Below are 24220 nucleotides of genomic sequence, written 5' to 3' on the forward strand. Positions count from 1 at the left end.
TATTGTATAGATTGCTTTCAGTACCATGGACAGCGAACCAGATCAGCTCGTTGTATAGATTGGTTTCGGCACCTTGGACAGCGACCCAATGAACACACTGAGCAGCTTGTGCAGTGATCTGGATCAGCTCCCTGGACAAGGATCTACCACAGCACACTAAACAGCGATTTGGATTGCCCCCACCCTTTTTTTTTTTTTTTTTTGCACAATCTGGATCGGAACCTGGGGTCTGATTCAGCACCTCACACAGCGATCGAGTTGCCAGCATCTAATCCTGGAGCAAACAAACAAGCCCTTCGGATTACAAGCGCAAAACACCCTAGTTAACCCAATGGATTGCTGCTACTACCAGTGGGTGCTGTCCGGTCACGGGCATTATGTCTTTCGACAAGGATGCTTGCATTAAAGGACGGTTTTAAGGATTAACCTGGATCAGGTACATTGCAAGGTCACAGCTCCAGTCTTTTACCTGTTTACTGTCTGCTGGTAAAAGTGAATTGTCTCTTGTGGATTTACTTCTCCTTAAAGCTTTTTCTAAACTATTGGCTTTATAATGTGTCCTCCACAGCAAGTTGTTGGAGTTGAGCAGGTTGCTGGATAACGGTGTCTGGGTATGTGTGGACAGGCTGCATACTATACACATGGTGGTGGTCTCAGCCTTCCTGTCTGTGTTGGGGATGTCTGTACCCACACAATCTCCTCGCTACTCGCTCTGATCCCCCACACCTTCTCCTGCTGCCATCTGTTTTAATGGAGCATTCTCTTTGGATTACCTCGAGTGAAAATCACAGATAGTATTCTAGAATGCCAACGCTGGGTAATGGCAAAGGGCACACAAGTTACCGGAAAACAATTTGCAAGCCTGTGAGCTTCTCCCTGAGGCGCCTAGTTATCATTGTATCTGCAGGTAAAAAGTCTGACTGCAATCGTCTTTACTCTAGAGGCGACAGGTAAACACAAAGCTTAATCCTTCTCTTAAATTGTCTTGTGATCTGGTGTCTTATGGCTCAGCTGCATTGCAGACTGCTTTACTTATTAATGCTTTTTCGCATTTGTTAGAGTGAGCTGAAATACCCAGGGGTTCCTGTTGTATGATGTTCTAGCAGAATAATTTCTATTAAATGGAAAATAAATCTATACAGGGGCACTTAATCTATCCCTGAAATGGGAGATCGGTTACATAGCTTCCTGGACTTTAGCTTGGAAACCAAGTGTAATCTTCCAATGTGCACCTACTGAAATAGGAGGACAGAATTGGAGCCATGGAGAAAGGGGGACATTGGATTTGGGTGGTGGTGGTGTAGCCATAGACTACTACAGACCCACCATGTCTATACTATAGGATTTCTCTAGAAACTAGCACTTACTGAGACTTTTAATGGAATGCATATGTGATTGTTCTAGTTATGTAATACAAGCAGATGGCTTGGTTAGAGATGGGGAAGGGGAAGGTGGGGGTGCCGAATATTCAGCTATTGCATAGTACTAGTGCACAGCCCTGGAATCGGGTTGGGAATCAGTTGATTGGAGTCATGAAATAATCCATTTTACGACTCTGAGATATGAAATGGAGGATCGGAGGTTTTGCTGGATAAAGTGAAGACGATAATGCACTTGCCTTACAAGATGGTCTCATCAATGTTTCATGTTTATGTAGAAGAACAGGTTAATAATTCAGATGCATTATGCTTTATTTGTCTGGGTGTTTTACAGCAGTCACATATTTAATATAGACTCCTCTGCTATCTTGGCCTTGCATCCTTTCTAATAAGGCCAGGGTAGAAGGGAAGCATGCTTCCTTATCTATATTTATGCATCTGTTGGGGGTAAAGAGGTCTTTTTTCTTCTATACTTGGTATATTTTTACATCTTTCTATATGAAGGCATTTGCTGGCAGCTGGATAAAAATGGAACAAGAACATGCTATTTCCAAGGCTGGCAGGATGGGGGTGCCAGTGGGCCACTTTTAAGCTTCTCTTGAACCTCTTTGCTTTAACCTCTCATTTGCCTGTTTCCACTGCATTGCACTATATTTAGTGAAAAAATAACATTCTTGACTTGTTGTTGCCTATTCAATGGTCTGAAATAACTGCCAGGATCTGTGCAATTGTTATTTGTGCCAATATTCTACCTTGTCTGATAGCTACGTTGGGTATTTAGATGATCCTATAGGTTTTTATTAAAAAAGTTGTTTGGATTGAAGGATATAAGTGACTTGTGCAGAGTAACTTGTTTAGGGTGACACCCAGCAGTAGTTGTCAGGATCGGGGTGGGGGTGTTATATAGAATGAGTCCATGTGGAATATAATCTTATGGTAAATACATAGAACACTATAATATGTATTTATCATCTGCATTAAGCTTGTTAGGTCAATGCCATATGTTACTACATAAGGAATTGCATTGATCAGATACCAGTCCTATGTCTTGGATGGGTGCGAACAGATAGAAACTAGAGTGACTGCATCTCTTATTGACTGGACAACAATATAGACAGTGTACTTTGCATTCTCTGTCCATAACCATCTGGATCACTGACAGATGCCAATGAGATGGAACTGTCTATGTGACAAGTACAAAGCTGCTGATTCTTAGTCCTACACCCCCCTCCCTCCTTCCCAATAATCTGGCTCCTTTTCCCAATGTGATCCCTGAGATTTGTTACAGAATGAGCTCACGCCATTTTGGGTGCCCTGTAGCTGCATGCAAAGCAGGGATTTACATGGAATCAGAGCAGCCTGACATTTTTTTTCTCTTCCCCCGCCTTTGAAAGGATTCCTGTACATGCAGTTTATTCAGATTGCAGAGTTCTCATCATACAACTGCAGGGAGGGGGGGAGAGAAGGTAAAGGATGGAGAGAAGAAGAAGAAAAAGAGAGGGATGAGAGGAAGAAGGGCCTGGGAGAGAGGGTGGAAGGATAGAAGACAGATGGAGATGGGGATAAGAAGAGAAGGGATGAGGAGACGAGACTGGAGAGGAAGAAGAGAGAGAAAGATAAGATAAGAGAAAGATAGGCATAGGGTAATATTGTGGAAAGACTTACATAGGGTCAAAGTGAATTACTAGATGGAAAAAAAGACAGAAAGATATGAGAGATAGATATATGATAGATAGATAGATGATAGATAATAGATAGATAGTTCATCGATAGATAGAGAGATAGATAGATAGATAGATAGATAGATAGATAGATAGATAGATAGATAGATAGGAGATAGGAGATAGATAGATAGATAGATAGATAGATAGATAGATAGATAGATAGATAGATAGATACTCAGCTGCTAATCTCATCACATACAATAATAATTATCTTCATTATAATATTTCTTCTTCTTACACGTTGATTCACAAGGAGACGCCAGACCATTGTTCCATCCATTATTTCCTAACATTATCTTATTACAGAGCTCTTGCCTTTCTAATGGAAACAGCGCTCCATCATCCCTGCCAGGATCACTGGATCAGACATGTCCAGATCTTGTAACCATCAATGTTCTATGAATAATTGAAACATAATTCCAACTTAAATGTTTTGCAAACCAGAAACCTGACCCTTGGCGTCTTATGGGAATGTATGGGAGAAGTGTCTCCATGCACACTGTGTCTATTGAGCCCACTATATGCTGAGCGGAGAGGACTATGTATTGTATGAACTGCACTAAAACATTGTCACAGCTTAAACTGGTAGCGTACACTGGCAGCCTCCTAATCTGTAACAATATAGCAACCCATATACGAACCATGACTCATCCTAACCATATACCCTACTTAAGTTCACCCAATGATTCCTCCAGAGCTTGGCATGGTTGGCCCTCTAGCTACCCCAACCCATGAACTTTGGGTAACCACATGGACAGGGTGACTTCTCCAATGTTAGCTTTCTATTCTAATGTCTGATAGATTTGTTCCCATAGAGTTCATGGTGACGCCTCATCTCATGATGGCCCTGACTCCACTGCAACTAAGTAGTAAGGGGGCAAATAGGCCAAAGATTGTCTGTGGCTCCAAACCACTTGAAGGCAGCCAGTGTGTTACAAAATGCACAGTGTTTTTCTTGTTTTTTTTCCCCCACAGTTCTTGACATATAGATCAATATAATTCTTAGAGTAGACAGTTGTGGCAAAGAGAGGACCCTGCTCTGTTAGATTGTGCATCACTATGTAATAAATTGGCACAAATTTATTTGAATGGTTCTCTTGCAATACCAGCTGGACTTGGTGTTATACTAGGGGTAGTTTCTTCAGAATGTCTCACGTCTATTTGTCGTATAAGAACGTATGGGCATTACTGAGGGGAACCCCCTATAAAACTCTGCTGCAATGAAAGGACTCTGCTCTGAAGTATTGTGCATTGTTGTGTGTTACATTTGAATGGATGCCATACTATACTATATAGAAATGTGATGGTCTCCGCAGCATAGAAGTAGAGACTGCAGCTCACCCTGTGTGTCCACCAGCCACTACTATCTGCATAGACCAGGCTACAAGGTAGTGTATAGGATTAGGGAGAAGGTATAGCTCAGTGGAATGTCCGTGGAAAGCAGAGAAACATTCACAGGGGCAACATTTCATATACATTACAATGTATGGCATCCTAAAAAGCTGGATTCTATTCCCTACCCTATAGACCCTCACAGTTTACCCTCATCAATGGTGTTTCAGCTGCAGGTGACTGTCTCATGTATACAAGGGATTGTCCAGACATGACAGCATTAGTTGTTGCTTCCTATGATCTACATCAGATAAACAGATTGATTTCCATGGCTTCAATAAGAATAATACACATTTTGGTTTCTGTATGCAGAATAAATTCATTGAATGGCTTCACCATACTGTATGTTGTGATTGCATGTTAGTATCTGCATTTCTTCTTAATGTTCATAGAGCAGTAAAGTGATGCTCACCATAGAGTTATAGTTGTATAGGAGCCACAGGTTGGGGGACTCTCCTGTAGAGTTCTGCACTATGTCCTACTGCTTAGACTTTGTACATTGCATTTCCTTATACATAATACTGCAGTCTACTGCTGTCAGGCTATGATGGGAGTTGTAGTTTTGCAGCAGCTAGGAAATCACAGGTAATTCTAATGTTAAGCGTTGCTTTGTGTTCCCCTGCTTGGATTTAGCATAATGTTTTTCTTACTCTTATCACCTTTATCTCCTTTTTACATAACAGAGAAGATATTTCCAGAAAGGGAATGCTGAGGGTTGTAGTTTTACAACAGATGGAAAACATGTTTTGGGGACACTGGTGTATCACATGGTCATATTGCATGGCCTTTGCACATAGGTTTTCCTTAGTCTCAAACCTTCCAGTGATTTTTTTGGACAACTTGCACCATGGCATTATCAGATTTATCATTTTGCTCTAATCACAGTTTAGGGAACACCGTGGTAAAGTGCTATCATGTGTCTTACTGTATGGACTTTGCACATTGGTTTTTCTTACTCTCAGCTCTTGAATTTTCCTCGTACATCACACAGATGTTTAACTGTATGTAGTACCTGACCTATTCTGAAAATAAGACCTACCCTAAAAAAAAGACCTACCCCAAAAATAAAACCTACCCTAAAAATAAGACCTTCCCTATAGATAAGATGTACCCCAAAAATAAGACCTACCCTGAAAATAAGACCTACCCCGAAAATAAGAACTGCCTGTCCTGAAAATAAGACCTACTGTGAAAAAAAGACCTACCCTGAAAATAAGACCTATCCCCCCAAAAAAGCCTACCCTGAAAATAAGACCTACCTCGAAAATAAGACCTATCCTATAAATAAAACCTATGCCAAAAATAAAACCTACCCCTAAATAAGATCTACCCTATAAATAAGACCTAGCTCGAAAATAAGACCTACCCTATAAATAAAACCTATGCCAAAAATAAAACCTACCCTAAATAAGACCTACCCTATAAATAAGACCTAGCCTGAAAATAAGACCTACCCTGAAAGTTAGACCTACCCCGAAAATAAGACCTACCCTGAAAATAAGACCTACCCCGAAAATAAGACCTTTCCTGAAAATAAGACCTACCCCCAAAAAAAAGCTGTACTCCAAAAATTAGCCTGGGCATAATAGAAGTTTTTAGTTTTGCAACTGTTTATGGGCCACAGGCTGGGCGCCACCATAGTACGCTGATCCTATGTCTTTTTGCATGGCCTTTGCACAATGGCGTCTCATCCTCTTATCTTTTGAATTTCCCATAGACGTAATACAGATATTTTCTGGACAGTATTTGAGAAATTACTTACTATAAATTATGCAAATATGACTTCATTTGCATCGGGTAACGTTACCTTTGAGCAATAATTAAGCCGGAGACACAACTGGCAATTTGGGTAGCATTGCGTTGCCTGTTGGCAATAAAGAAAAGAAGCCGAGAAAATGAATTCTTTAGGTTTTAATTTAGCTTGTTAATTAACATGATGCCTCCGTGTGAACTCGGCTCGAAACTGGAACATGTCGGAGGAGGCCGAGAATGTTTTACAAGGCTGTGCGGGGCCCCCGAACACAGTACGACGGGAATATGAGTCATGTCATGTGTTGATTTGTTCAATCAATTATTATAGGCAGCTCAGTGCTCCAGGCGATCTTATACCGTAGCATTAAATTGTAAGGCATACTATATTAATAATTACTGAGCTTCCCTTCCTGCCAATGCACTTGGGTATATTTGTCAAGTTGGAGGCAGAGACGTAAATGCTAAGTTGGTACAATTTGCTTTTGTTTTGTGCCGTTCACATGATATATTAGTAACCAGCTTCAATTACGATAACCTAATGTTCCAGGCGAGGGATTTGTCTCTGATAAGTGTATGTGATACATGTCGTTGGGATGGCTGGAGGTGCGGGATGGTGAGAACCTTGAAGATGTGTGCAATCTGTTAACATGACACCATACTATTAGGGTGTGATAGAATACACCGTTCTTACTTGTATAGTGAATAGTAAACACATGGAGCAAATAACCTTGAGATATGGCTGCAGCCATTGGTTTTATCGTTGAGCATGGTATACTTGCCAATCTTACCGATAACAATAAGCTTTGCACCAATGCAACTTTTTTAATTCAGTTGTTGGGTTGTACAATTGCCGAAGATAAATTTACCATGTTCTGGTTTACATTGAAGAAAAAGAGGATCCCCATAGGTACATTACACAGAACCCATTTGGCATATGGTTTTGTCACCATGTGTAGAAGAGTCGGGTATCTTTCTCCTATAAAAACATTTACATCTCTGGATGACAGTCGACAAACATCAGGTTTGGGCGGAGCTGTTATCCTTGTCATCCTGTAGAACCTTTGGGTCTCTTCTGTGATTTCTGGGCAGCAATGGGTTTGTGATCTCCTCTTTGGTTTTTGGGTAACATTGAGTTTGCAGTCTCTTCTGTGGTTTGTGGGTAACATTGGCCTTGTTGTCTCTTCCAGGATTTTTGGTTAACATTGGGATTTGCGGTCTCTTCAGTGGTTTGTGGGTAACATTGTATTTGCAGTCTCGTTTGGGTTGTAGGTAAGTCTGGGTTTGCGGTCTCTTCAGTTGTTTGTGGGTAACATTTGGTTTGTGGTCTCTTCTGTCATTTGTGGGTAGCATTAGGTTTGTGGTATCTTCTGTGGTTTGTAGGCAATACTAGGTTTGTGGTCTCTTCTGTGCTTTGTCGGTCACATTGGGTTTGTGGTCCATTCGTTGGTTTGTAGGTAATGTTGGGTGTGTGGTCTCTTCTGTTATTTGTGGGTAACATTGGGTTTGTGGTCTCTTCTATGGTTTGTAGGTAACTGTCAGGAATCTGCACTAGCCTGGTGTGAACTGGACCTGTTTTTGCCTTTTGTTTGGCACACCCACATTTCTCAAGGGTTACACTGCTCACTACTGGCCTTGATTGCTGCAGCTGAGCGGTGTTCCTTGACTGAGAGTTTCCTCTGCCTCTCTGGAGCCTGGGTGATCAGAGCGCCGGTCCAATCCGGAGCGGGCTCTTGGTCAGCATAAAACAGAGCTGAGGCAGAGTCCAAGCGCTGGCTAATTAGGTTTACTCCTGGTCCCAGCTTTCCCATGTCTTTCCTGCTATTCCCATCCTACTTCCGCTATTTGCTCTACTGTGTTACCTGACCCCCTGGCTTTGGCTTTTGACTTCCTGATTGTATTGCTGACTTTGTACTGCGTTGCCCTTGTGATTTTGATTTGGCTTGTTCACCATCCTCTATTGTGTTTGTCTGTCTTGTTTTGTGCGCCACATATACAGCATAGGGAACGTCTTCGTGGTTGTCGTGGTAGGGTTGACTGAGGCAAGTAGGTAGGGACAGTGGGTGTGATCAGACTCAGGGCCCACTGTCTGGTTGTGTCTGTCCTGACAGTAACATTGGGTGTGTGGTCTCTTCTGTTATTTGTCGGTAACATTGAGTTTGTGGTCTCTTCTGTGGTTTGTGGGCAGCATTGGGTTTGTGATCTCCTCTTTGGTTTGTGGGTAACATTAGGTTTGTGGTCTCTTCTGTGGTTTGTGGGTAACACTGGGTTTGTGATCTCTTCTTTAGGAACTCTCCCCACTCCCTTTCCATGAACCTTAGGTAATTCCCTAACCTTAATTCCATGGCATCCACTTCTTCCATTCTGGATGTCTCATTATTGCCATCCTCTAGAGCAAGTATTTCTTCCACCATTGGTTTTGTAATCTCCTCTTCAGAAGCCTAAGGTCAATAAAAGCAGGGTCAATCCCCCACCATAACTCTATGAAGACCTAACATTCTAGGCCAAGACCCATAATGGTGTGTCACATTGAGCCACCATGTTGGGTGGTCAGATCTATGGCAAAACACACATGGGATGTTGGGTGTAGTTCTGAGCACCAGTGTACAAGACTTAGTAAGGCTGTAGCAGCTTCAAAAATGGACAACCAGAGTAATAAATCGAATGGAAGGAATAAAGTATCCAGATAAATTGGCAAAATTAGTTTTTTTTAAGGGAGAAACCAAATGGATGACGAACGACCTAACAATAATATAGAACTGTATCAGGAGTATTGGCAATTATCTATTTATACCCAGGAGTGTATTTATAACAAGGGGGCATATTCTATACCTAAAAGAAAGAAGCTTTCTGCTCCAGCACAGAAGGGATTCTTTACTGTTAGAGCAGTACGATGATGGACATCTATGCCAGAGAAACTATTCATGGTGTTCTCAATAAAAAAAGATCCAGAGGGGCTCGGATACATTTCATATGTTACTATGAATGAACTTGAATGGCTACTTTATGAGTCCCACAATGTTTGCAAATAACTTACCATTGTTTAGGACTGCGAAGAAGATAAAAAGTCAATTTCTATCTGACAGAGAAGGTTAAAATGTCCGAATCAGAGATAGGAATGATAATGTTGGTGATTATGATGACAGCGGTGATAATTATGAGAGTGGTGATGATAACAAGACAAGGATTATGAAGAAGACGTCAACCGCAATTACCAAAATGACAATAACAACAAGGACAATGACGATGATGAGGAGGATGAAAGTTGACCACAGTGTGCAATGACTGAAAAGTTGACTATTGTAATGGCGCCAATTGTGATTATGGGAATGAAGATGAAGATGATCATAGGGATAATGATGGAGATAATGGCTGTGATAATGATAATATTGAAAAGGATGATGACAACGACGATGAAGATAATGATAGTGTAGATAGCGACCATAGAGATAATAATGTAGATTATGGCCATAATAATGATGACAAGTATAAAGATGATGATCATCATAGGGATAACAATCAACTATCATGGCTGCTGTAAAGGATAGTGATAATGATGATGATGAGGATGATGATAGAGATGACAAGGGTGATGATTAGTGTTGAGCGGACCCTTCAAGCTGTTTGGGTTCAGCAACGTTCTTCAAACCCAAGCGCTCAGCATCTGATTCCCAGTAGTATCAGAAGTTGGTTTCTGCCCCAAAGCTGCCAGGAAAATATGGGTACAGCCTATGGCCTATGACTGTATCCATTTTTTGCAGGACTCCCTAGGGTGACAACGTCTGCATCTGTGGCGAATCAGATGCCGATTGTTCGGGTTCAGAGAATGTTGCTGAACCCAAACAGTTTGACAGGTCCGGTCAAAACTAATGCTGATCATAAGCCTAGTAATGTAGATTGTAACTGTAATAACAACGACAATATTGACAAGGATGATGATGATGAAGAAGAAGACCATAATCAGAATGAAAAGGATGTCTGTTATGCAGCAATGAAGACCTGATGAGACCTACATGTAAAATCATTGTGTGCATCCATTGGGACACATAGGAAAGAGCAGGCTTCATGTTTAGTAAAAGTGTTGGTATATTTCAATATTGGATGTGATCATAGAAAATGTGACCCCAGAAACCTTGGTTGTGAGGGTGGAGACTGGATATGGAATGAAAGATGGGTTGACATGGGCTTAATCTAAGACAGTTATACCCTTATTATAGCCTATACCTTGACATCTTGCCATGTGACCCAACTATGAATTTCCCAATCCACACAGAAACCTAAAAGTACCTAGTAAAGCACCCTCGGGCAATTTTAACACATTAGACATGTTGTAATATTTTACCATCTAGTTAGGGTCATTGGCCTTTAATTAAAAAAGTATCCCTATCTCTCTTATCACAATTCGTTTCCTATTAGTTGTCTCTTTTGAATGAATCCTTGTTTGTGGCATGACTGGGGATTTCAGCCTTAATGGTCGAGGTCATGGACCTTTATTCAAACAGAAGCCGACTGATCGTTGTATAAAAAGATTATGTATTGATTTATTTGTTCAGTGAAAAATCCGTAGTTGAGGCCCCTCTATAAATCTCCTGACTTAGTCCTTCACATTAAGGGATGATCTGTGCAGGTCGCGACCCGACCGTAGGACGGCATTTAGAGCAATGAACTTTAGATTGTACGTTGTAGATACAGGTCAGAAAAAAATGTATATCGGAATAATACTACCATCACTGTGTGAAAAATGATACTTTATATGTGTAGGACGGAGCATTGGCCTCCGCTAAATAGAGATAAGGAGCTGAATCATCTCATCTCGGGATGGTTCTCCAAAACAGCTGGCTAAGAAGAAAACGGAAATAAAGTTAGTCGAAGAATTGTCGTACCATGTGGTATGAGGATAAGGATGAAGACAATGATGAAGATGAGTATGTAGATTATAGCAATGATAATGACATTAAAGGGGTTTTCATATCTTGAAATCCATTGGATTTAATTGTCGAGAGTCCGAGTCCAAAATCAGTCTGTTTCCACAGTTCAGAGCCAAAGGCTATCCAGGCATCATGGGAATTGTATGTAAAGAAATCTGTGACCTTGAAGGAATACAGAGACAGAAAGAAAGTGTAAGCCCTAGTGATAGGCCCCAAGACAACCCTAAACAGTAAGCGTCCAAAGAGTGATTGGACCAGTCCTCTGGCATCCAGACCTCACAGAACATAGGTGGCAGGGAAGAGAGATAAGTGAAGTAGGCAACTGTCCATCATTACTCAGCCTAAACCATCTGCAGCCCAGCACTAAAGCAAGCAGAAGAAACCAGACAGGTGTGGTGGAGACCTGGTCTGAACAGACACGGACATAACATTGTAGTTTTGCAACAACTGGAGGACTGAAGATTCCCTATCTCTGCCATAGAGAACGAATGTAGTAGCAACACATATATGCTGATCCATCCCAACAGGACAATCTGGTCTTAGTGCATGGGGTCCCAGTTGTCGGACCCCCACCAATGTTCACATAGTTATTCCTTATCCTGTGGGGAGAAGATATCTTTATGTATCTTTATATAATGGGGAAAAAACTATCAACAATTATAACGATTACTATTGTTGATAATGATAAAGTTTACCCTGATGATTATAATGATGGCTATTATGATGGCAAGGAGGAGGAAGATGTTAATGAAGATGGTAAGAATGATATAAGATCAAAGGTCAAACTCATGGTTCTCCAGCTGGTGAAAAACTACAATTCCCATCATACCTTAATGGGCAAATCCAAAGCGTTGGCTGTCCAGTCATGATGGGAATTGTAGTTTTTCCAACAGCTGGAGGGCCATGAGTTTAAACACCCCTGATGTAGATGATTATGATGATGGTGAGCAATTTGTGCCAATGGATTTACTATTTACTTTTCTACTATATGATTAAGACATTATTATTATTATTATTATTATTATTATTATTATTATTATTATATAACAATAATAATAATAGCAATTTGTATTGTTCTCAACATAAAAGGATACATCCAGACCTTTATATATCAGTTTATGCGCTCTGTCACTCTATGTCCCTAGCTGTCACTATATCACAGAGCTTATGGCTCTCATTGACGCCATCTACCCAATCGGCCAATCAATAGACCTCTATACCGTTACAATGTCCCAATTAACCAAATCTTCCCTTCTCGTTCCTGACAGAACAAACAAATGAATCCTGATAAATCGCAGACTTTTGACCCCCCGTTTCCATTCCTCCGCACTTTAATTGGCTGTTTTCATCTCTCGTGTAAACTTTTGCAAGCCTCACTCCAAAGTAAGCAATAAGAGACTATTCATCGGGTTCAGTCCATTTCCGCACCACTTTATAATGTTCTAGATGTTTGATTATCTACTTAATGAGTGAGCAAATTATGTCGCCTGCAAGCGTAATCCCCTTCTTGCTCTGCTGTCATGTAATCGCTGATTTGCCATATTGTGATTTTACTGAGTGAATAAATTCTAAACAAAAGCCGTAAAGAGACTGAAAACACTAAATATATCAAATGTCATGTAAAGCACGCAAACAAATAATTATAGTATTAACACTGGAAAACATCATAGTCGCGCCATCTCTGTCTTTTGTAGCACAGATAAAGCCTACTCAGGCAGCCCTAGGGGGAGGCTTATGCACGTAGTAAAGGCGTACTTCACCTAAGTGCATCATTAATATCAATATGAGGAATTAGCAGGAATGGAGTCCTGTGCTGATGCCCACCTAAGCCCCTCTACTCATAGCACAGCCAGGCTTCTTAATGGTATGGGTTGTTAATGATTCGCCTTGACAATCCCTTTTGTACTAAGTAGTTACAATGTTGCAATGTATCCATAGCAACCAAAGGATCTGGAAGGATTTGACTATTCTGATTGGTTGAAGGGAAAAGTAAACTTAGCAGCAAATATATCATCACTAATGTTGAGGAGTTCGGGTTCGGCATTGGACTCCCGGTGGCTGGAGAAGTTGGATACCACCCTAGGGAGTCCTGGAAAACATGGATACAGTCTTTGGCTCAGACATTCTGAGGGGAACATTGCTGAATCGGAACAGTTTGACAGGTCTGCTCAACACTAGCCACCATTATCCCATGAATTGGACCATGTATGGTGCAAGATTCTGGCAAAGGAGTATTAAAGAGGATGTACCATCAGGTACATCCTCTTTAATATGACCCACAGAAAGAACAGAGCCGTCACAGGGAAGACGGTGCCGTGGTCTGTTTTTTGGACCGTGGCCCCGCTCCCCTCTATGATGCGGCTCCTTTAGAATCAATGGAGCCACGACAAAGAGGGGCAGAGGTTTTCTCCCACTGGGGGCGGGCCGGCCCGCCTCCTGTGCTTCAGCCCCAGCCCAGTACCTGTGGATAGAACGGTGCCGTACGCGGAAAAACGGGCCGTGGTTCAAAAAATGGACTGCGGCACCGGCTTCCCCGCGACGGCACTGTTCTATCCATGGGTTATAATAGAGAGGATGTACCTGATGGTACATACTCTTTAAAGGGACGTTTTTACTATATTAGAGCATAGTTGATCAGCTGATTAGTTAAATAGTCTATAGGAGTAAGAAGCTTCAGCTCCATACACTGTTGTGCTGGATTTCTGCAGAACATCCCCCATGCCCTTTAATGGAAACCTGTCAGGACCACTACAATGTATGAATCTGAAGCCTCGGACTCCTGTACATTCTTATTTTCTAGTACTGTGACTGAGCTACTGGTTAATTATAGGGAGGGGGGGACAACATTTCTCAGGGAGATGAGCTACTGTTAGAGAAGTAAGAGAACAGCTCACCAATTTCCCCCATTTACAATACATGGATGCTGTGTATAGGCAGAATGGAAGGGACCGCTGTCAGCCAAACAAACTATTGAGAATGTATGGCTACCAATAGTTTACCATTGGAGATCCAGACCTACCCACAATGAGAATGATGGTGCAACAAGCTGGAAGAGTTTTACACTATGTCCCATTCAATGCCTCAATGGATAAAATATGTCAGAGGGAAAGACCAATGATCTATCCATTATTGTTGCCATCTCAATTGATCACTGCATGCAAGGTACATGTCCTGGTACAACCAACTATGCCAGATCGCTAGACTTATGTGAACCCAACATTACAGAGAAGTTCTCTGTTCTGGCTCATAGAGTGAGTCTAAAGCAAGGAGTGAGTCCTATATATTGTCTATATGCCACAATAAGACAACCACTTTTAAGAAGGTATGAAATACAAATAATAGTATAATCATAGCAGGAGGCAAATAGTTTGCATCCGAGCTGTGAGCTTCAAGCTTCAGGTTTATCCATTGCTACTCACCTTTTGTACTTTTTGAAGCCTATGGGTCCTTTTACATGGCCTGATATGGGGTTGTGCAAGGACGCAAGCAAGCGCTGATCAAGGAGATTTAGTTTTCAGAACCCTCAAACAGTAGAAGCATCCGGTCCACATGAAAGATCACTGTAGCATTTGTGCATTTAAGTGTATTGCTGTCGTCCGCACATTCCTTGTTTACATGGGGAAATGTGCAGCTGATAATGAGAAATTGCACTTCCACACAAAAGATGCGATCAGCCATTGCGGCCGTTTTCCTGGTGCTCGGCCTATTGCTGACCCTTTTACATGAGCCAAAGGAGCGTTTCTAGCAACTCGACTTGCTGATACAGTGAGCCCTCAACTCACAATGGCCTCAAGATACATTATTTTCAACATACACAATGGTCCTTTCTGGATCATCGTAACTTGAGACCAGACTCAACATACAATGCTATGGACAGTCAGGATCTGCGGTATATGTAAATAACTAGATGATCAACCAATGAAACTGGCCATTTTACTGGTAAAACCCCAGTATTAGTGAAATGCCTGCACTGGTTGGCTGTCTAGTAGTGATTCTCCAGAGTATAGTGTGATACTACATGTCCTGTACTGCTCTCTACCTGGGCCAGTTTTCCATAGAATTTTGGTCTCAACAGGGCCGGTTTTAGACTAAATGTGGCCCTGGGCAAAGTTGAAGGTGGGGCCCCATATGCTGAAATATTGTAGCAACAATTTAAGGTCCCCATACATTTTACACTTTTGTTGCTGGTACCTGTTGTTCCTGGTGGGTTCGGCCATCAGTGTAAGGTGTATGGGGCTCTCTGGACAGTCTGACAGATGATATCAGTGGACATAGGGGGTCGAGCTTGATGGAAAATCAACGCCCAACCTCTTTGTTCTCAGAGAGATAAGCCGCCATCAGATCTGTATGGCTATGGCTTTCCCCTCTCATAGAGAACACAAGAACACTCAGATGTGCCAAATTTCTGTGTATGGGGAGGACTGGACGGATTGGGAGAGATAATTGTCAGCTGAAGGATTGTTCAGTCAGCAGTTATTGGAAGTGTACGGCCACTTTTAAGGCCGTATTACACTGCCTGATATTCCGCAGAAGTGAGCGCCAATCTGGTAGAATGGAGCTCGCTTAGAGAGCCTACTACATGGCTCTTTTATGATGTCTTTTACATGTCGGGACTGCCGCTACATGCCAGGACTGCCCCTACATGCCAGGACTGCCCCTACATTCTGGGACTGCCGCTACATGTCAGGACTGCCGCTACATGCCGGGACTGCCCCTACATGCCGGGAGTGCCCCTACATGCCGGGACTGCCCCTACATGTCAGGACTGCCCCTACATGTCAGGGCTGCCGCTACATGTCAGGACTGCCCCTACATGCCGGGACTGCCGCTACATGGCGGGACTGCCGCTACATGGCGGGACTGCCGCTACATGCCGGGACTGCCGCTACATGGCGGGACTGCCGCTACATGTCAGAACTGCCGCTAGTGGTGTAAACACAAGAACAATTTATATGAATTGCTTTAAAAAAAAAAAAAAATCACTATAATCAGGACCAAATATTACCTCCATACCGTTTATTAAGAAAACACACTATATATAGGCCAATATTACCACCATAAAGTGTCCGCCCCATAATGACTCTATATACACTATATACAGACCAATATTACCACCATAGAGTGACCACCGCATAATGACTCTATATACAGACCAATATTACCGCCATAAAGTGACCGCCCCATAATGACTCTATATATACACTATATACAGACCAATATTACCGCCATAAAGTGACCGCCCCATAATGACTCTATATATACACTATATACAGACCAATATTACCGCCATAGAGTGACCACCGCATGACTCTATATACACTATATACAGACCAATATTACCGCCATAAAGTGACCGCCCCATAATGACTCTATATATACACTATATACAGACCAATATTACCGCCATACAGTGACCACCGCATGACTCTATATATGGACCAATATTACCGCTATAGACTGACCACTGTATAATGAATGACTCTATATACACTGTATACAGACCAATATTATGTGGCTGTCAGCCTATGGCTGTACTATTGGTCTGTATATAGTGTCATTATGTGGCAGTCAATCTATGGCAGTAATGACTCTATATATACACTATATACAGACCAATATTACCGCCATAGGCTGACCACCACATAATAACTCTATATACACACTATATACAGATCAATATTAACGCCATAGATTGACCACTGCATAATGACTCTGTATCCAGACCAATATTATGTGGCGATCACTCTATGGCGGTAATATTGGTCTGTATATAGTGTGTATAGAGTGATTATGTGGTGGTCATCCTATGGCGGTAATATTGGTCTGTATATAGTGTGTATAGAGTGATTATGTGGTGGTCACTGTATGGCGGTAATATTGGTCTCTATATAGAGTGATTATGTGGTGGTCACTGTATGGCGGTAATATTGGTCTCTATATAGTGTCATTATGTAATAGTCAATCTATGGCAGTAATGACTATATACACTATATACAGACCAATATTAATGCCAAAGAGTGACCACTGCATAATGACACTATATACAGGCCAATATTACCGCCATACAGTGACCACCACCTAAGGACTGAATACCACCTTATTTTTTTTCTCAATAAAATACACTGTACTGCCTTATATACATAGGAGCTGCAGCCAATCAGCGGCCTCTGTGGTCACCTGCAGCAATTACATATGACGGATGAGGCCAGAGAATGGCTGCAGCTCCTGTATACAGTACATTCACCTCAATACTTGGAGTCAGCAGTGCTAATACACACACACACACACTAACACATCCATAAAAACACATTATACAGATCCAAACCATCCAGCCCACACACTACACACATGACATGTAACACACACTGCATTCATCCATTATACACATAGCATTCATACACACACTACATGTACAGTATACTTACCCCCTCTAGCATGCTGGGTGTAGTGGTGAATCCCCCTCATGTTCCTTGCAGCAGCAGGTTGTCATCCTCACCCGGCAGCCCTCTCCTCCATCGTCCCGACAGCTCCACACCAGAGGAGGAAGTCACGTGCAGTAAGAGGAGCTGGAGGGAGGGGGAGGGGAAAGGGGAGCAGACACCAGCCCAGCGCAGAAGCCAGGGATCATTCACAGACGCTGCAGGACCCTCTCTGTGCTCTCCTCTCCTACTGGAACTGCGATAGGGGGCCCCTGGGAGATGGGGGCCCTGGGCATTTGCCCTGCTTGCACCCCCCTAACGCCGGCCCTGGGTCTCAACATACAATGGTCGTCCTGGAACCAATAAATATCGCATGTTGGGGGATCACTGTAGTCAGCCAGTGTAAAAAGGGCTTATGTCGTATCATCTCAGCAGATACTTGCTATTTTATAGAAACCTTGAGGTTGGTTCTAACTAGAGATGCACTGTCAATTTGCTTCATTCTGTGAAGTGAATTCCTACCGGTTCTTTAAGGAAGTTTGCAAAAAAAAAAAAAGGCGGCCGCACATGCTGTCTGGAGCATGCTATGTAGGAGGGAGAAAGGGAGTAACCATAATCCCCAGCGCCTGTCCAATCAACTGTAGGCTCCTCTGTGATGTCATCACCTCCCCCTCTATATAAGGAGATTCAGTAACGGAGGTGACCAGTCGGCTGTGTGTGGAGGAGAGAGCAGGATGGCAGCAGGCAGTTAGAGCAGAGCAGGGAGAGACTAAGGGCGGGTTCACACTACGGAATTCTTGCGGACAATGTCAGCGGAATTCCGTCAGCTGTCCGCCCGCACGGGCACACGCTTTTCCGCCGGCTCCATAGACAACATTTTATGGGCTGGCGTATTCCGCGATCCACTAAAAGAAGTGACATGACACTTCTTTCAGCGTATAGCGGAATACGCCGGCCCATAGAATGGTGTCTATGGGGCCGGCGGAAAGGCGCCCAGATGTGCGGGCGGACAGCTGATGGAATTCCGCGGACATTGTCCGCGAGAATTCCGTAGTGTGAACCCGCCCTAACAGAGTGATATAGGGACAGAGAGAAGAGGAATGGCGGAAATTGGATGAATGACTGGCTGACTGACATTTTTTTTAAATTGTGATTTTCCCATTTTTGACACTTTTACAACAACCTGTTTAACAAATTCTCCCTTCTGTAATAGTCACAGTATTGTAGCTACTATAGTTTGGGCTATTTTAATGAAATTCGTTAAGATTCGATTAACGATCCTTAACGAGTTTGACCAAAAATTCTCGAAGCTCGCAAAACAAATTTCTGGCTGCTTTGCTCATCTCTAGTTCTAAGGGTTATGTGCTCCAGATAAAAGATTTGCCAGATATTTGTAATTATTTCGTAGTGTGTCCGCTCCTGACCCCTCATACAAAACTCTTGTTTTCGTAGACGCTAATAGATAATTATTGTTATAGTAATTTAGTTGGTGCTGACTCATGTTACAGAGAAGAGTCATCGGCCTCAACTGATTCTCCGCTAAACACTAACACATCTGTCTGATTTGTGACTCTGATTATAATGAATGTCCTTTATACCACACATCCGCCACCAGGATTCATGTGGTTTATGGCTCTGTCTGGAAGCAGCTTCTGGGGTCATCTCCTTCCGAAGAATTCCCAATTAAATGGCAATAAAGTACCATGCTCCTTATCTAGATGTCAATCCTTTACACCAATTTCACTCATCTAAAGGGACTTTGGGGTTGAGCTTTTATGACTTGACCTGACCTGACCTCTTTTGCCTTTTGTTAGATACATATGTATGACCTTGCTCCTTCCACTATGTAATTCTCAGCCAGTGACCTCTTATATGATCAGTGCTCGAGATAAGCAAAAAGATTCAGAATAAATGGGATTCATTCACAATTTTTGAATTTTTTTATTTTATTTTATTTGACCTTTTATGTTATTTATTTGATCCATCACCGGCATTGAGGTCAATGGTGATGCAGTATGCATTCAAGTTTTCCCTCACAACATTCTGCTTTGTATCTGGCCCAGCCACCCAGTGTACTGCAGAAGGGCAGGGACTCTCATCTTTGATAGGTCTCTGTTGGCTAAATAGACCACATGACATCATGTCGTCGCGTCACAGAGCAGGGACTGGAGCTCTGCGATACAGGCGGGGGACAGAAATGGGGAAGATTAGTGTTATTTCACACCTCTCTGATACTAAATATAAAAAAGAAAAATTTGATAACCCCTTTAAATACCCTGAATTTCTAAGGGACCCTGGGTCTTCCTCTATGTATCTCTCCGTCAGGGATTGAGTTTTCATGAAATGATGACATCATAGGGGAGATTTATCAAACATGGTGTAAAGTGAAACGGGCTCAGTTGCCCCTAGCAACCAATCAGATTCCACCTTTCATTTTCCAAAGAGTCTGTGAGGAATGAAAGGTGGAATCTGATTGGTTGCTAGGGGCAACTGGGCCAGTCTCACTTTACACCATGTTTAATAAATCTCAACCCATATGTATTTATCTTGTAGAACTGGAAATTTCCCTCAGTATGGAGGTCTTCATGGTCTACAGGCTCGTGTCATGGTCATGGCTGATGCTGATCTGATGAAATAATCTCTGCTTTCTGTAGTAAAGTATACGACACCAGCCGCCCTATAGAATCCTGTATGCATTGTGGCTGTAACCTGTAAAATAAAAGAAAGAGCATACAACAGAAAAAAAAAGGAACACATAAAAAAAGGAAAACCCTTAAAGGGCCGGTTAGTCTTTACATATGACACAAAGTGACTCTAATGGCCTGAGTAGATGAGCAGGCGTAGTCCATGTGTCGCCTTTCTACCGCTGTTAATATTATGAGATGTTCAGCGCTTACTCAACGCAGCATGGAGACGGCGTCCGGGATGGCGTCATTTAGATAGTAAGATGTATGTGACATTTCAGGCTACGATTCTGACTGTGACTCTTAATGCATTTTATCTGGATACAATTAACCCATTAACTTTACAGAGCAAATCATTAGCAATATGTTTAGGTCCTGGGTATGTATACCACAGCATGGCTCTGTCTATTGCCCAGACAATCGAGGATGAAATAGAAAATTTTACGACAGAGACAATGGGAATGGATATTGTGTCTGTTTGAGGGATATGAGTTACTATACCCATAGACAATGGATCTATGAAAGTCTACTGTCTACAAGGCCTGGCCTATAGAGGGATGGGACTATGTTAGGTCAATGTATGGAATGACAACAGGTATAAACAAAAAGGATGATAAGGTATTCCAGATTATTTTTGCTTTAAATTCCTAAGTTTTACTACTTTTCCTCCCTGCCCTGTGGATGTTTACTCAATAAAAGAGACGAATGACACAAATGTGTGATTACCAGTTTGGTGCCACAAAATACTAGACAATTGTAATTTACTTCTATTTAACAATCTCCAGTATTCCAGTAATTATCAGCTTCTGTATGTCCTGCAGGGAGTGGTGTATCCCCTCCAGTCTGACACAGTGCTCTCTGTTGCCACTTCTGTCCATGTCAGGAACTGTCCACAGCAGGAGAGGTTTTTTATGGGGATTTGCTACTGCTCTGGGCAGTTCCTGACATGCTGAGGTGGCAGCAGAGAGCATCCCTTAAACCCTTTCACAAGTCTTTATATTTTTTTTCTCCCTGCACTGTGAATGTTTACTTAACCTGCTCAATAAGAAAAGAACAAAACAACTGTATCTATGCCTTTTTTTTTTTTTTTAGCTTAGTTACAGTATCCAGTATTTCTCTATAATTGTGTCTGATAATAACCAGACCACACTTTATTTGTAATCAATGCAAACTTCCAGTCACTTACTTTTTCTTGCACCTCCGAGAACGTCCAGTACTTCTACTAATATTCTCATATCTTCCTAGGCTGAAGAGATTTATACATAGTATGAACATGACACTCGCTCTGGGATAATGAAGTCATAGGCCATGTAGTCGACCAAAGACAGCAAACATAACCCACAAGACACTTATATATAGTTCATGAACATGCAAAATGGAGATTCCAGGAAACCGAGGGCTTCATGATGGATACAACGTCCGAGAAGTGCTTATATCTTATGTAGAGCTTGTAACATGATAAACGGGCAGGGGGGGGGGGGGGGGGGGGGGAGGGGGAATCCATCATTTACTGTTTGAATAGGAGAGATTTTCTTTCTGTAATTTGTGTTCTCTATTACTTGCTCTCAGCTCCTTTCACCCTCTTAACCCTTTAAGGACACAGACAGTTGTCTACTGTTATTTACTGATTTTCATTTTCTAAGACACAGATTTTTTTAAATTTTTTATTTATCTATCAATAATAATAATAATAATAATAATAATAATTATTATTATTATTATTATTATTATTATTATTATTATTATTATTATTATTATTATTATTTATTCAATTTATACATATGTTTTATCCCCTGTATTATTTGTTTTGGGGTTACATACAAAAATTTCATCACTTTTTATCTCATCCTAAAAAAAAATGTGTTTTAATTTTGCTTCTATAAGGGACTGGAATATTTAAATGTTTGTACAATATACAAAAAAGGCGAACCAGGTCAAAGATGAAAGTTTCCTCCCTTTTACTGACTGCATCATCTAATTACTTAAGGGGGTCTTACAGCCCTAGACTAACAATATTGTGCCAGGACCCTACAAAATCAAAAAGAAAATTAAAACATACTTGCCCCCCAGTCCCCACTGCTCCCTGCAGCTCCCGTTTTGTCCTGTCCTGTCCTCTGATCCTACCTTTTTCAGAGATGAGCACTCGGGGGCAGGACCTTTCAGCTCAGCCAATCATTGGCTGAGATAGGACACTACTGCAACCAATGATTTGAAGTCCTGGTAGGTCCTGCCCCCGAGCACTCATCTCAAAAGAAGGAAGAAGATAGAAGACCAGACAGAGCAGAACAGGAACTGTGGAGGGGCAGCATGAAAGCAGGGATAGGTAAGTATGTTCTTATTTAAATTTTTTAAGGGGCCCGGCACAATATGAATTTTTTTGACTAGAACTGAAATACCTTTACAAGCAGCTGGTATAGGAATGAGCTCTGATCGCTGGTATAGCTGTATTTATTAGCCGATACCTCCCCTAATAATGCCATGATATAGTAATAACTCCATCAAAAATAACAATTTCTCCATCTTTGAACCTCATAGTAAATATGTTACTCCTTTGGCCCTATATGTGGCATGGAGGCAGATGATACCTTTAAATTTAGAAGGTCCAGTCCTGGTTGGTTGTACTTCCTTTGGAAAGATCCTATGCAGGACTCCTCCATCCAGAAACCTCATTGTATTCTACAGAAATAGGGAGGAACAGAAAGCAAACACCAATCCCTCAGCACTCTGGAGTATAGGACCATTTTGATCTTTACTTTGATGCCCTTTTTTCTTCTGTGTCATTTCTAAACACTATAGAGACTATGGGGGAGATTTATCAAAGGGTGTAAAATTTAGACTGGTGCAAACTGCCCACAGCAACCAATCACAGCTCCTCTTTCCTGTCAGCAAAGCCTAAAGCTGAGCAGTGATTGGTTGCTGTGGGCAGTTTGCACCAGTCTAAATTTTACACCCTTTGATAAATCTCCCCCTATGTGCCACTGTTACAGTATGTTACCACATTGTAGCAGCCTGGAGTCAATGCCTGCCTCTCTAGTTGTTAAAGGGCTGAGGGCTGGACTGGCCATCTGGCATTTTGGGCAAATGCCAGATGAGCTGGTATACTCTGTGGGTCGGTCCCGTCTTCTTACTGACTCGGTGACTCCCTCCCCTTACCATAGGGGTAAGGAGTTGCTGAGCTAGGAGAAAGACGGGATCAGCTCTCGAAGGACAGTGTTGGACTGTCCAGTGGTCCAGGGCTGTCTCGGGAATCTAGGCTGCAGAAGTTGGATGCAACCATAGGGAGACCTGGAAATCATGGATACAGCCTATGGGCTGTGACTGTACCCATGTTTTTTCAGACATAGGTCTACATCAAACTTCTTCAGCCACCGGTAATCAAATGCTGAGCACTCAGGTTTGGACGTGAATGTTTTCCTATCCTGGTACTCGGAACTTGGCCTCTTCTGATTTTTCCCTTTTGCCTATACATCCCTCATAACAATAATAGCTGCACCCTACTTATAAGTCATTATTCTTTACCCAGCATGCAGCTGCCTCTAACAGTCTGAAGACAAAGTTATAAGAAGCCCAGCAGTTCCTCCTGCTTTTCTCCTCCTACTCAACCCTTTGCATGATGCCATCTCTGTATCATTTCACATTCTGTTTTAGATGCCAAAATAACTGATATATTCATGTATTCCGACCCCGGGGTTAGAAATGAAAGTAGCTGTCACAGTAGACGTGAACTGAGAAGGAGAGGATGTACCCGATGTGTTTACACAACTCCCCCATTCATCATCTAGGTTTCTTCTTCTTTTTGGGTAAACAGAATAATTATTAGGCCAGCAATTATTTTTTCTTTTCCCCATAGCCGTTCCTATATGTCTGTTACTCTATTTAATATATATATATATATATATATATATATATATATATATATAATCCAAGAACATGTGACCGTACTGA

General features: G+C 41.9%; 1 protein-coding gene across 1 annotated transcript in view; it reads left to right on the plus strand.

Annotated features, from left to right (window-relative positions):
• Window positions 1-866: 866 nt before the first annotated feature.
• The window catches only part of LRFN5 (leucine rich repeat and fibronectin type III domain containing 5), a 152853-nt gene continuing 129499 nt past the window's right edge, over window positions 867-24220 (plus strand). The window contains exon 1 of the mRNA XM_069950583.1: window positions 867-950. The gene's annotated coding sequence lies outside the window, so the exon portion shown is untranslated. The remainder of the gene's footprint in view (window positions 951-24220) is intronic.

The sequence above is a fragment of the Dendropsophus ebraccatus genome, chromosome 13, assembly GCF_027789765.1.
Source record: "Dendropsophus ebraccatus isolate aDenEbr1 chromosome 13, aDenEbr1.pat, whole genome shotgun sequence".
Taxonomy (NCBI): domain Eukaryota; kingdom Metazoa; phylum Chordata; class Amphibia; order Anura; family Hylidae; genus Dendropsophus; species Dendropsophus ebraccatus.